Here is a 14,219-nt window from a genome sequence, read left to right as displayed (position 1 = left end):
AAATTAAAAATTAAAAATAAAACCACAGTGAGATACCACTTCACATTCACTAGGATGGCTATTATCAAAAAAGGTAAAATAACAAGTGTTGGCAAGGATGTGGAGAAATTGGAACTCTCCTGCAATGCTGGTGGGAATGTAAAAATGGTACAGACACTATATTTCACAGTTTGAGATTATTTTACAAATCCCCAAAAAAGAAAGATTATGTTTGCAAACTAATCTATTCCTCTGGGTGTGGCATCCTTTGATTGCATTAAATTCAGCTGAGGGGCCTTTGATTATATTAACTGATAAAATCAATTTAGGGCTTTTGAGTGGATTACACCAGGAAGGCACAATTCAGGTTGGGGCTTCGCCTTCTTGTTGACCTCGTTGCAAACACAGAGAAAGAATAACTGAAACAGACGTGAGAAAGCTCTGTCTTTCTTGATCCTGCCATGTGACAGAAAGAAGAAGGCTCAAACAGCTGAGGCCCCAGGGAAAGATGAGCCATTTGCCTGAAAACTTACAGCTGAAACTGAGAAGCCAGCAGAACAGCCGAGGCTGATAGAGGAAGCCCTAAGAGACAAGTCCTATACCAGCTTACAGGTGAAACTGGGAAGAAAGTAGAGTAGCTGAGCCACAGACAGGAAGCCCAGAGGGGAAGGAGAGACTAGGCAGAGAGGTCCATCATCTTGCTTCAATACATGGCACCTGACTTTGGTGAGAAAGCACCTTTTTATGGTGCCTTGAATTAGACTTTTCATAACCTTGGAACTGTAAGCTTTTACCCCAAATAAATCCCCATTATAAAAGCCAACAGATTTTTGATACTTTGTATCAGCACCACTTTGGCAGATTAAGCACTGTGGAATACAGTTTGTAGTTCCTCAGAAAGTTAAAGATAGAATTACCATATAAATCCTACTGCTAAGAATATACCCAAAAGAACTGAAAACAGGATCTGGAACAGGTCTATGTACACCAATGTTCACAGCAGCATTATTCAGAATAGCCAAAAGGTGGAAGAAACCCAGGTGTCCATCAACAGATGACATAAACAAAATGTGGTGTGTATCTATATATTTACAAAGGAATATTATTCAACCATAAAAATGCATGAAGTTCTGATACTTGATACTATCAACATGGATGAACCTTGAAAACATCAAGTTGAGTAAAGTAAGCCGGACACAAAAGGATATTGTATGATCTCACGTATATGAAATAATTAGAATATGCAAATTCAGTCAGAAGTTAGTATACAGTTTACCAGAGGCAGGCGTGGGAGTGGGGAATGGGTAGTTAATGCTAAATTGGTATAGTTTCAGTGTGGAGTGATGAAAAGGTTTTGGTAATGGATGGTGGTGATGGTAGCACATATTGTGAAATGTAATGAATATCACTGAATTATATACCTGAAAGTGGTTAAAATGGGAAATTTTGTTACCACAATAAAAAATTTTTTAAATGCTAAGAATCCCTGTTCTGGTCCACACTTAATCATCTGGCTCGTTTTCCTTGCAAGCATTCATGGTAATAAATATTTTCACTGCCCTTGGGAATACAGAAAACTGATAGAGAATGACTAAGAATCTCATCATTTAGTAGCAATAGCTAATATTAATTAGGCACTAACTATGTGCCAGGAACTCTTCTAATAACTTTACAGATATTATCTCAAGTAGATACTAATACCTTTAAAACAATCCTATGAGGTAGATCCCATCATAATTCTCATTCTACAGGTGCCACACAGAGAGAATGCCCAAACTCCCTCAGCTTGAAACTGGAAGTCAGGATTCAAATCCTCTTAATCTAGGTTCAAAATGCTCAACCACCACACTATACTTCACCTATTTCAGTCCATCCAAAGATATACACAAAACAAACTCAGGCTGCCAAATCTCCAGCCACATTTGGTGGGTACCAAAAACTTTCAATCATGGATTCCCTGGGGAAAAAAATCCCCACTCCCATCTCAGATATTATTAAAGAAACTTGGAGTATGCCACCTAAATCATAAACTACTCCTTAAGAAATCCTAATCAAAAATAAAGCCTGAACAACCAGCAAGATGGTGGCAGAGTAAGGAACTCCTAGAGTCAGCTCCGGCTACAGGGCAATTAGCAAACATCCAGAGCTCTTTGGAGCTAGCTGAAGCACGTGTTTGGGGGCTCCAGGAGACCAGAAGAGCATTCTGCAACGTCTTTGAAGGAGTGGAAGGAGGAGACTGCCCATCTGCCGAGAAGACTCGTAAGTAGAATGCTCCATACCATGGAGGCCAGTGCCGATCCTCCACTAGAGGCATAAGCCGCCTTGAGAGCTGTTACCCAGCTGGAATTGAAAGCTCCACTTCCCTAAAACGGGAGAAAGAGGCAGGTGGGCACCAATTTCAGCTATTGATGAGGAAACTCAGTGGGCTACAGTATAATCCTGAAAACAGCTGAAGTTTGAGCCTGTCCAAGTCAGAAAGAGGCCAGGAGCTGCCATCTTAACGACTCTGCATCTGGCATGAGGGGAAGCGGGGCGGACTGAAAATCCCAGTGCTGGTGGACACCAGCTTCTTCCCATCTAGATCATATTGCAGGTCTAGCCTAGGCCCCAGTGCCACCTCCAGCAGGGAGGAAGCTGCAGGGACCTATGCTAGCCTCTCTGGGAAATCACTGGCCAAGCCGTGAAGGCTGATGACTATCCTACTCTGGCAGCACAAGCCACCCCAGGAGCTGTTCTGTGATGGGAATTGGAGGCTCCATTTCCCAGAAACAGGGGAGGAGGAGACAGTTGGCTGCCGACTTCGGCTACTGATTGGTAGACTTGGCTGGCTAACAGATAACCCTGGGAACAGGGCGGGGTGTGAATGAGCCCAAGTCAGAAAGAGGCCAATAGCTGCCATTCTGACTCTGCCACCAGCCTGAGGGGAAGCCGGGCTGATTGAAACTCTCAGTGTCGGCAAGAACCAGTTTCTTTCACGCAGATCAGCCTGTAGCCTGCCTAGGCTTCAGCTCCACCTCTGGCGTGGAGGAGGATGAGGAGCCCTGCACTAGCCGATATAGGTAACTGCAGGTAACTATGGCTGCCATAGATTGAAAATCAGAAGTCTACTAGGGCAACTGCGGTCATCTTGGACCTGCACTGCATAGAATCCTGCCCACACCTGCAGTCCCATCCCTGCCCCAGGCAGGGGAGAAAGGGAGAAAGGGAAGCTTCATCAGTCTCTCTGGGCAACTACAGTCTAGGCCTACACATGGATTATTCCACACAGCTGTGACCCTGGCGCTACCCCTGGCCAAGGAAAAAGTTGGAAGAAGTTTCATTGGTCCCTGGTGTAATGAGGGCAGCTTGAGCCTCCACAGATTACAGCACCAACTATATGCTTGACCCCTACTGCATAACCAGCAAGGGAGAAATGATAGGAAGTCCTAAACTAAAGAGAAAAACTGCGCCCAGAATAAATACTCTAGTAAGCCAGATGCGAAGACATCAACAAAAAATTACAATCCACACCAAGAAACAGGAAGCTATGGCCCAGTTAAAGGAACAAGGTAAGCCTCCAGATGACATAAAGGAGTTGAGACAACTAATCATAGATGTTCAAACATATCTCCTTAACAAATTCAATGAGATGGCTAAAGAGATTAAGGATATTAAGAAGATATTGGATGAGCACAAAGAAGAATCTGAAAGCATACATAGAAAAATAGCAGATCTTATGGGAATGAAAGGTGCAATCCATGAAATTAAAAAAACATTGGAATCATATAATAGCATATTTGAGGAGGCAGAAGAAAGGATTGGTGAGCTTGAAGAAATGGCCTCTGAAAGTGAACATACAAAGGACAGATGAAGAATGGAAAAAATTGAACAAGGTCTCAGGGAACTAAATGACAGCAAAAGATGTACAAACATATGTGTCATGGGTGTCCCAGAAGGAGAAGAGAAGAGAAAAGGGGCAGAAGGAATATTTAAAGAAATAGTGGTAGAAAATTTCCCAACCCTATTGAAGGACATAGATATCCCTGCCCAAGAAGCACAATGTACTCCCATCCTAAAAAATCCAAATAGACCAACTCTAAGACACATACTCATCAGAATGTCAAAGGCCAGACAAAGAGAGAATTCTGAGAGTAGCAAGAGAAAAGTAATGCATAACATATAAGGGATATCCAATAAGATTAAGTGCTGATTTCTCACCAGAAACCATGGAGGTAAGAAGTCAGTGGTCTGATATATTTAAGATACTACAAAAGAAAAACTTCCATCCAAGAATCTTATATCCAGCAAGACTGTCTTTCAAAAATGAGGGTGAAATTAGAATATTCACAGATAAACAGAAACAGAATTTCTAAACAAGAGACGAGAATTTCAGGAAATATTAAAGGGTGTGCTAGAGCCCAAAAAGAAAAGACAGGAGAGAGAGGCCTGGAAGGGAGTCTAGAAATGAAGATTATATCCATAAAAGTAACTGAAAGTGTCAAAAGAGTGGCGAAAATAAAATATGACAGATAAAACGCAAAAATAGTCAGGAATAAACTTAACCAATGATGTAAAGCACTTGTGTTCAGAAAACTGCAACTCAATGTTAAAACAAATCAAAAAATTCCTAAATAACTGGAAGAACATTCCATGCTCATGAATTGGAAGACTAAATATCACTAAGAAGTCAATTCTACTCAAACTGATATACAGATTTAATGCAACCCTGATAAAAATAACACCAGCATTAAAGAAAAAATTGAAAACATGATCATTAAATTTATTTGGAAGGGTAAGGCATCCTGAATAGCCAGAAATATCATAAAAAGGAAAAGTGAACCCTCATCTCCAGATTTTAAATCATAATACCTACCTATAGTGGTAAAAAACAACATGGTACTGTCCTAAAGACAGACACAACAGACCAATGGAATCAAATTTATGGTTCAGAAACAGACCCTCACAGGTATGGTCAAGTGATTTTTGACTAGCCTGTCAAAGTCACACAGCTCAGGCAGAACAATCCATTCAACAAATGGAGCTGAAAAAATTGGACATCCATAGCTGAAAGAAAATTAACTCAAAATGGATCAAAAAACTAAAAATAAAAGAACCATAAAACTTCTAGAAGAAATTATTGGAAAATATCTTCAAGACCTGGTGGTAGGTGGTAGATTTTTAAAGGAGATAAGAGGATTGAGTGGACTACTGATGTTTAATGTATGTAGAAGTTTTAATTAGCTTTACTGTAAAATTGTGGAAATGTATAGAGTGGATGGTAACACACAGTAAGAGCTAGTTTATAAATGGCAATGTGACTTAAAATGGTAGTCTAGTTATGTAAATGCCAATTGATAGAATGCTTGAGAATAATTTAGGAACTGGATAGCACAGTAAACCAAGAGGTGAGTGAGAACTGTGGTTGATGGTACAGATGCAAGAGTGTCCTTTGTTAGCTAGAACAAATGTATATCGCTCCTGCAGGGTGATGCGAATGTGGAGAAGCATGGGAAAAACACAGCTGGAGTGACCTATGGACTGTGGTTAGTAGTAACAATATAATATTCTTGCACCTATGCAAAAGACATACTGTGTTGATACTGAGGCAGTATGGAAAATGTGAGCCAAATGTACACTATGGACATGGTAACAATCAGATGATATTATTTTATCTGTAGCAAATGACACACCATATTGTGGTGTGTTGATGGAGGGATGTTGTTTGGGAATTCTGCTCATGTGCATGATTGTTATATAAGTTTACAACTTCTGTCATAAAAAAATATATTTAAAAAATAATAATAGGGTGGGTTGGGGGAAAAACATACCAAATGTAAGATAAGGACTATGATTAGTAGTAAGATTTTTACAGTGTTCTTTCATAGTTTGTAACAAACGTCTCATGACAATGCAAGGTGTTGGTGGATGGTTGATGTATGGGACCCCTGTATGATATTATGCATGTTTGCTTTGTAAGTTCACAACTTTTACTATACACTTGTTTATGTATGTTCATATCTAAATGATATAAAGATAATAATAATCGGATTGGTTAAGGGAAAACTACTTTGTTTAGTAGTAATATTTTGACAGTGCTCTTTAATCATTAGTTTAAAAAGTTTAAAAACAAAGTTATTGGTGGTAGGGTGAGATGTTTGTTTGACGTTATATATGTTTGGTTTGTATGTTTACAACTATTATACACTTACTGTTTATGTATGTTTATGTATGAATGATATATTTCAATAAATTTAAAAAATTTACAATAAAGCCTGAAATATTAACCTCCAGCAGGGATATTTCTATTATAGCAGAATCCTTAGTAACGCAATTATTCACAGCACAATTGTATTCAATGGTATGAAGTGGGCACCAGAAAGGGGAATCAATTAATTATAATTAGGTCACCTGTCATTAACTAGGTCGGGAAATCCTAAGGCCCAAATGAATGAATAGATTGCTCTTAAGCAGGACATTTCAAGATAAGGAAATCAAATGCATTTCACAAAAACAAAGCAGCAGCACAAACTCACAAGAAACCTGGCTTTTTTCAGTGGAGTAGCCGCGGTTCGTTTCACCTCAGGGGGTCTTCTGTGGAGAAAGGCAAGGCTGGGGAGAAGGACAGGGTTCATGACACGCCAGGCCTTTCTAGACTCGGTCAGAACCTACCCTACCCTCCTCCCTGACGCCTGCTATCCGCACCTGCACACACAGGGAAACAAGAGGCAGACTGTTTAATGGTCGCGTTCACCCGAGTTCGGGTGTGCAGTTTTGGGTACAATGTAATATTGACGCCGCGGCTGCCTACCCGCATCCCGGGGGCCTCCCGCCCCGTTCTCCCCAGGACTGTCCTGCGGGCCCTTCCAGCCTCCAGAGTCCAGGCCCGGCGTTTTGCAGGGGACCTTCATTTTGGTTTTCCACCTCCGACTTCCCATTCGCGTCTTTTCGCTGCAGCCGGGCTCAGGTGGCTGGGGCAGGGACGGAGGTGCGCAGAGACTCAGGGTCTCACATTGCACGACAGGCCGCGCCCACAAACCCGCCTGGCAACCAGTTAGGGCCCCACAAACTAGACGCCCCCCCCCGGCGTCAGGCCCCAAAGGCGATACCTAGCGGAAACGCGAGGCGTCCCGAAGCTCGGCCTAACAGCCCGGCCCGGGCATCCCCTCTCCGTCCCGGGTCCGGTCCGCAGAGCCCAGACCGATTCCACGTTCGTTTCCTTCAGAAATGCAGTAACCTCACCCAACAAGGCTCACCGAGCTCCGGCCTCCGCCGGCTCCGAGGACTTTCCAGCCCCCAGAGCTGCGGAGCCGGGATTCCGAAGCGTGCCCGTCTCGGTGCCGAGAGCGCAGGCGCGCGGGACGGGGCCTGGGGCAGGTCCGGCGGCTCCTCAGTGCTTGAAGGGGCTAGTTGGGAGGGATCCCGACCCGGGAGGCCCAGGAGGCCGCTAACGGAAGCGCAGGCCCTGAAGGGCCGGGGTGTCTGGCTTCTCAAGCCTGTGAGGGTGACCGTGCGCGGGATCGGTGCTATCGAGGAAAACTCAGCCTAAAGCCCTGTGGGAAATGTAGTGCCAGGGCGGAAAGGCTGTCGATCCCCGATTTTCTCTATGGGTTCTCAGCGCCGCGCCAGCCCGGAGGGGCCCCGCCCCCAAGCGCCAGGCCTGGAGGCTCCCGGGTGTTACAATTTCAGTGCAGGGTGGGCAGGCGCGCGAGGTCAAGGGCGAGCCAAGCGGCTCGTAAGAAGTATCTGCACCCGCTGAGGGGGAGGTGGGTGTGGGCGCGGGGATTCTGGGTTGGGTCGTGTAACGGCAAATACAAAATAAAATAAGAGGCTTAATTCTCCCCTCCGTTTTCCTTTAAGCATTTACTTTAGAAACCTTGTAAATTCTTTGTCCCTTTGACAAGTATGTGAATCCTTTTGTTAAATTGACAACTGAAGACTGTTTTCCCCAGGATCTGAGCCACTTCTTTGTAATGTGCTCACTGAGGATGTTAGTGCCCTAATCTCCCAGTTTCCACCCCAATTCCTAGGCTGTGTTGCTAGATAGTGATGTGGATTTTGGGTGGGAGGCTCTTTGTCTCTTCAGAGATAACCTAAGCTGTTTGACTTGTGGGTGTAGAACAGTAAGAGGCTGCAGTCCTGCCGTTAGTGACAATGGCAACGACTCCAGTCCCAGGAAACAGTTTAACAATGCAAGGTCTATAAACTTTAAGTATTTAGGGGAAATGCAAACAAAATATGCTAAAAGCTTATCTAGAATGTCTGGAGTCCATGCTAAAAGCTTACCTAAGATGTGGAAGATATATATGCTAATTCAAGCCTAGTGAGAACTGAAACAAAGGGACCATTTGGCCTTTCCTCTCTGTATAAAAGAAATTTGAAAACCTTGTTCGGGGCTCGGCATTCAAACAGAAAGCTCCTGAGTCCAGCTAGCCGTCAATAAACCATTTTTCCTTCTCAAAATCATTCCTGAGTCCTGGCCTCTCTATACGATAATCATTGAACCTCTCTCAAATTCTACAACAATAGAGCCAGTTGTAACCAGAACCGGTTGGCCTGACATGCACAGTAGCCTAAACCTTAAACCGTAAGTGACTTACTGTAGTACTAGAAATCACTCCCCTCATCTTGTTAAGCTGCCATTTTTCTTATGGGCTTCCTGTGACTATGTAAACTATTTGTGCATGCTCAACAAGTAAACTATCTCTAACTTCATCATCAGCCATTGCACTCATTGTCATAGACCTTTGTCTATGTGCTGTAAAACTCCCAGAGTCTCTCCAGTTTGGGGAGACAGGTATGAGGCCCACAAGTTTCTTGTTCTCCTTACATTGCGCTTTGTAATAAGGCACTTTCTCTCTTTGAAACTCCGTATCGTAGATTGGCTTGTATGCACTTTGGGCAGCATGCCCACGTTTGCTCCGCAAATTTCTGTGCCTTGGCATGGGTCTTTTTAAAATTTTGTGTTAGGTGGGTGCTTTCCAGGTCTGAGAAATTTTCCAGGATTTTTTTCTTTGATAGTCTTTTTCTCCTTCGGATTTTTGTTCTCTCTTTCTGGAAGGACTTTTTGTGGATTGTGGCTCTAAGTGTTTTCTCTCCTATTTTCTATTTTTTTATTCTACTCTAGAAGATTTTGACTTTATGTTCCAAACCTATGCATTTACTTATTTTAAGAAGGTATCTGGGATTGAACCCAGGACTTTCTACATGGGAAGCAGGCACTCAGCCACTTGAGCTACATCTGCTTCCCCCTGTTTATTTTTCAAGTTGCCATCTTCTAATTTCCAAGAGGTCTTTATATTCTCTAATTTTTCCTTCCTCATAACTTTCTGCACTTATGCATGGATGCAGGATAACCTCAGGCCTCTCAGAGGGTACAGTATTTTAAAATTTTCTTGTGCTCTATTTTTGTCTTTTGTGTCCAATTTTTAAATGTTTAGTGTTTTTAATGGTTTTTAAATGTATGAATTGTTCTTTCCCTTTTATACATGATAGTTTCCTCAAATGAGTAGTAATCCTTGCTGCCAGTCATAGGATAAGGCTTCTCAACCCATGGGCTAACGAGCTAGCCTTTTCACTGTGACTCCCAGCATTCTGTTCTCTTCTCTTCAGTTTCACCTTACAACACTGCTCCAGTCTCTAGTTAATGTCTGGGGCCTGAATAGGGAAAGAGTCCCGAAAGGCCGATAGTCTTGGGCCTGCTTGTACCTCCATCCTATCCTTCTTGGTTCAGGTCTATACCTTCTTGGGACCAATATATCCAGAGATCGAACCTCCCATTTAAGTATTTGATTACAAAACAGAGGAAAAATAAAGGAGGGAACAACCAATGTGTATATAAACTTTAAAAAAAAATTCCTGTTTCCAGAGCCACATCTTACAGGGTGGTCTCCTTTGAGACCTGGGCTTTCAGGGGTTTTATACAGTACATTGACTAATAGATATCTGACACTAGGCCCTGTGATACCAGAGTTCTTTGATAATTCTCATTTATGGTAGCCTTCTCTTAATTTCTTTTGTTCACACATGCTAGTGCTTTTTGTATTCCTTTGCTAAATGCGTTCATTTTCTTCTCCTTTTGCAGAAAAGAAATGGGAATTAAATATGCATCACCCACTCACCCTGTTTATAGAGAAGCCACCCTTTACTCTTTCCAAATAACAAGATTTCGAATTTACTGGGCTTTTACATTTCTTATCACCCACATGGACTGTCATGCAAAATCAGTTTTGTTCTTATGGTTATTGCTTTTATTTTCTATTTCATTAATTTCTACTTTTTATCCATTTCTTCTGGCTACTTTCTCAGGGTTTAATTTCTATCTTTTTATTTAAAGTTTTTAACGGCTTTAATTTCTGTGGGTTCTGTTCTGAAAGAATTCCTTGGCCTGAACTTCCAGCTCATTAATATTAATATGTTCTCTAGCTATTTCATTATTACTTTTTTAGCCCAACTATTAATTTCAAAAATTAACTCTGAAAAAATTTTTATGTACACACAAGAGAATAGATGAATATGTGTACAGGTGAATGAATGAAAATGATGGAACAAACTCCTGTATAACTACCAGGTGGGGTTAAGAAATAGAATATCATGAGTTCCTTTGAAGCTGCCTATATGCTCCTACTCAATCACATTCCTCTTTCTTTGCAAAATTCACTACCATTCTAGACTTACTTCTAGTCATTCCTCTGCTTTTATTTATATATTTACCATATAAGTATGTGTCCTTAAATAATTTATTTTAGATTCGCCTGCTTTTTGACCTTTAGTGGAATGACAGAAATTCTGAGTATTCAGTGATATGTTCCTTTTTTCACTCTGTTAGCTTTTGGATTTATTCATCCTTATTTTTATAGTTAAGTCCATTTTCTAATCGCTGAGTGGTATTCTATTCTGTGCACACGCCAAATTTTATTTATATATTCTACTCTTGTTGGATATTTGGATCATTTCCAGTCTTTCCCCTATTAACAAATGATGCTGCTGTGAACATTTTAATGACATTTACAGGTATGTATGAGTAAGAATATCTCCAGGTAATAATAATTAGGAGTGAAATTGCTATTCCTATAAATGTAGCAACTACTTTACTAGATGATACCAAATAGTTTCCAAAGCTTTCATTCCGATTTATACTCCTCTCCAGCGGTAATTGCGAGTTGCTTCCATATCATTGACACCACTTGAAATTGTAACCCTTCAAAACTTTTGCCATTTGGCTGCTGTTTGTAATTTACATTTACCTGATGACTAATAAAGTTGAGCAAACTTTTACTTATTTACTAGCCATTCATATTTCTTCTTCTATAAAATAATACCATTTTCTCTTTTGTCTAAGTGTTTTTTTTTTTTAAGATTTGTATAAATTCTTTTTATATTCTTTATACCTAGCTTTGGTTCATTGGTTACATGTTTTTCAACTGTATTCTCCAAGTCTGTGGATAGCCTTTTGCCTTCCCTTTTTTTTAAAGATGTCTTTTGATGGATAGAAGTTATTGATTTTAGTGAGTAAAATTTATCATTTTATTGGTAGAAATTTTGGGGATTTGTTCAAGAAACTTTTTCCTAGCCCAAAGTCATAAAGATCTACATTTTCTTTAAAAAATTGAAATCATTTCTTTTCATATTGAAGTACTTAATATAGAAATGATTTTTTAAGAAATAATATGTGATAAGGATCTACTTTTTTTTTCCCACATGGATGCCTCATTATGCAAGTACAAATTAATGCATAGTAAATTCATTCCCCCAAATCTTCAAGTCTATCTCAGTATATACCAAGTTTCCATTATTTGAATGTCTATTTCTGAGCTATCTATATCTTTTATTGCATTGGTCTGATTGCCTTTCTCTTTACAGAAACTGGTCTTGATTACTATGACTTTATGCTAGACCTAGATACCATCTAGGATCAGGCCCCTGCCCCACCATAGTTTTCCTCTTTTTTTCAGGAACCTTGGCCCTACTTGGTGTTCAAGATTTTCAGTATAACTTGCATATTTCATGAAAAACTTCAGAAGTTTTCATCAGAATTGCTTTAAATCTCTAGATTAATTTGGAAGAGATGGCATCATTATGATATCAAATCTTCCTGCCAATGAACATGGTATTTTTCCATATTTCAGTATTTTATGGTGCCACTAAAAACTTAAATAATTTTTTCCATAATTTTCAATATATGGGCATAATTCGTAAAACATCCCTCATGTAATATTTTCCCATTAGATTATTCTTAATTTTTTATGCCAAGATTTGTTGCAATATAGATATCTTTTAATATGATTTTGGCTGGTATTTTCATAGGAAAAAATGTACGTTTCCCAAACTCATCACAACATATTTTTTCTATTTTACTTTATTTTGAAATAATTTTAAACTTTCAGAAAAGTTGAAAGACTAATACAAAGCATTCTCCTATCACCTTCTACCCATCATTGCCCAGTGGGTTCATGAACAAAGTGGTCATGGTAACAGTGAAGGTTATGCGTGGGTTTAGCAACGTGGACTTCCCCTCACCAAGGCCGACTTGGTTACAGTCACTGCTGAGTGCCCATTCTGCTAGCGCCAGAGACCCACATTCAGCCCGGATATGGCACCATTCCCCAAGGTGATCAACCTGCTACCTGGTGGACCACTTCCATCATGGACAGGGCAGTGATTTATTCTAACTGAATAGACACATAATCTGGATATGGGTTTGCTTTCCCTGCATGCAATGCTTCTTCTAAAACCACCATCTGTGGACTTACCGAATGAATTATCCACCGCCATGGTATTCTACACAGCAGTGTTTCTGATCATGGAACGCACTTCACAGCAAATGGTATGCAGGAATGGGCATGTGCTCATGGAATTCACTGGTCTCACCATATTCCCCATCATCCTAAAGCAGCTGGAGTGAAATGGCCTTTTGAAGACTCAATTACTGCACCAACTAGGTGACAATACCTTATTTCTCTGTTTCTGTAAATGAGGAATTAGGGATTGGTATAGCTTGATGGTTCTGGCACAGTGTCTCTCAAAACATTGCTGAAATCGAGATATCAACTATGACTGCAGTCATCCTGAAGGCTTGTCTAGAGCTATAGTATTCATATACAATGAAAGAGGTCTTTGGGCTACAAAAATTCTTTTGGGAATATGAAGAGTGAGAAAACCATGAAGGTGCAAACACAGGCCACCCTTCAGAGAAGAGGTTGGATAACTCTTATTGTGGAACCAAGGGTCCAGAATGTGGAGCCAAGAATCCTACACTTGAGCAGTTGTAGGACTGACTCAAGAAACTTCCAGCATTTACCTATCTAGATTTGCCTGTTTTCCAGGCAAACTCTTCTTTAGCACCATTGTGTAGGTGCAGCCCTATTTCCCCTTGATAGAATCAATCACCACAGCCAGTACAGTAATTCCCTTCTTTGCCTGTTGATTCAGAGGCATGAGGAGCCCAAAGTGGTCAGGTGGCAGTCTTAACTTCAGGTTCAAAGGACTCATTGTTGTATTTCCTGATAGAAGCACTCCTTTTGAAACTAAGACCTCTAGACCAGCAGAGCTTAAGGTAGCAGACAGGAAGAAAAAATTTTCCTAATTGATCACCAGGGATAATAGTGAGTGGTGGCACTCCCATTTCCACCCCCATGATTCCTGGACCTGTGAATCCTGGCTATGGAAGAAAGAGTATTGTAGAGTTGACACTGATTTAGAGTATACACAGTCTCCTATAGAACACTGCCTCAGACCTGCAAGGTATTGTCACCTAGTTGAAGCCATAATTGAGCCTATATATATATACTTTTTTAATATATATATATAAGTATATATATATATACTTTTTAAAAAAGTTTTTTAAAAAAGATACTTAGATTACATAAATGTTACATTAAAAATGTAGGGGATGGGAAGCAGATGTGGCTCAACTGATAGAGCGTCTGCCTACCATATAGGAAGCCCAGGGTTCAAACCCAGGGCCTCCTGACCTGTGTGGTGAGCTGGCCCACGTGCAGTGCTGCCGCGAGCAAAAAGTGCTGTGCCATGCAGGGGTGTCCCCATGTAGGGGAGCCCCACATGCAAGGCATACGCTCTGCAAGGAGAGCCGCCCCATGTGAAGAAAGCACAGCGAGCCCAGGAGTGGTGCACACACAGAGAGCTGATGCAGCAAGATGACACAACAAAAAGGGACACAGATCCCCAGTGCTGCTGAGAATGCAAGCAGACAACAGGGGTCGGGGGGAGGGGAGAGAAATAAAACAAATCTTTTAAAAAAATAA

The 14,219-nt window shown here is 41.0% G+C and overlaps 1 protein-coding gene across 1 annotated transcript in view; it reads right to left on the bottom strand.

Moving 5' to 3' along the window:
- LOC101411753 (zinc finger protein 420) overlaps positions 1–14,219 on the bottom strand; it is a 79,108-nt gene that overhangs the window by 37,832 nt on the left and 27,057 nt on the right. The window lies entirely within an intron of this gene.

This window comes from Dasypus novemcinctus, chromosome 18 (assembly GCF_030445035.2).
Source record: "Dasypus novemcinctus isolate mDasNov1 chromosome 18, mDasNov1.1.hap2, whole genome shotgun sequence".
NCBI lineage: Eukaryota > Metazoa > Chordata > Mammalia > Cingulata > Dasypodidae > Dasypus > Dasypus novemcinctus.
This window is presented reverse-complemented; position numbering and strand designations above follow the sequence as displayed.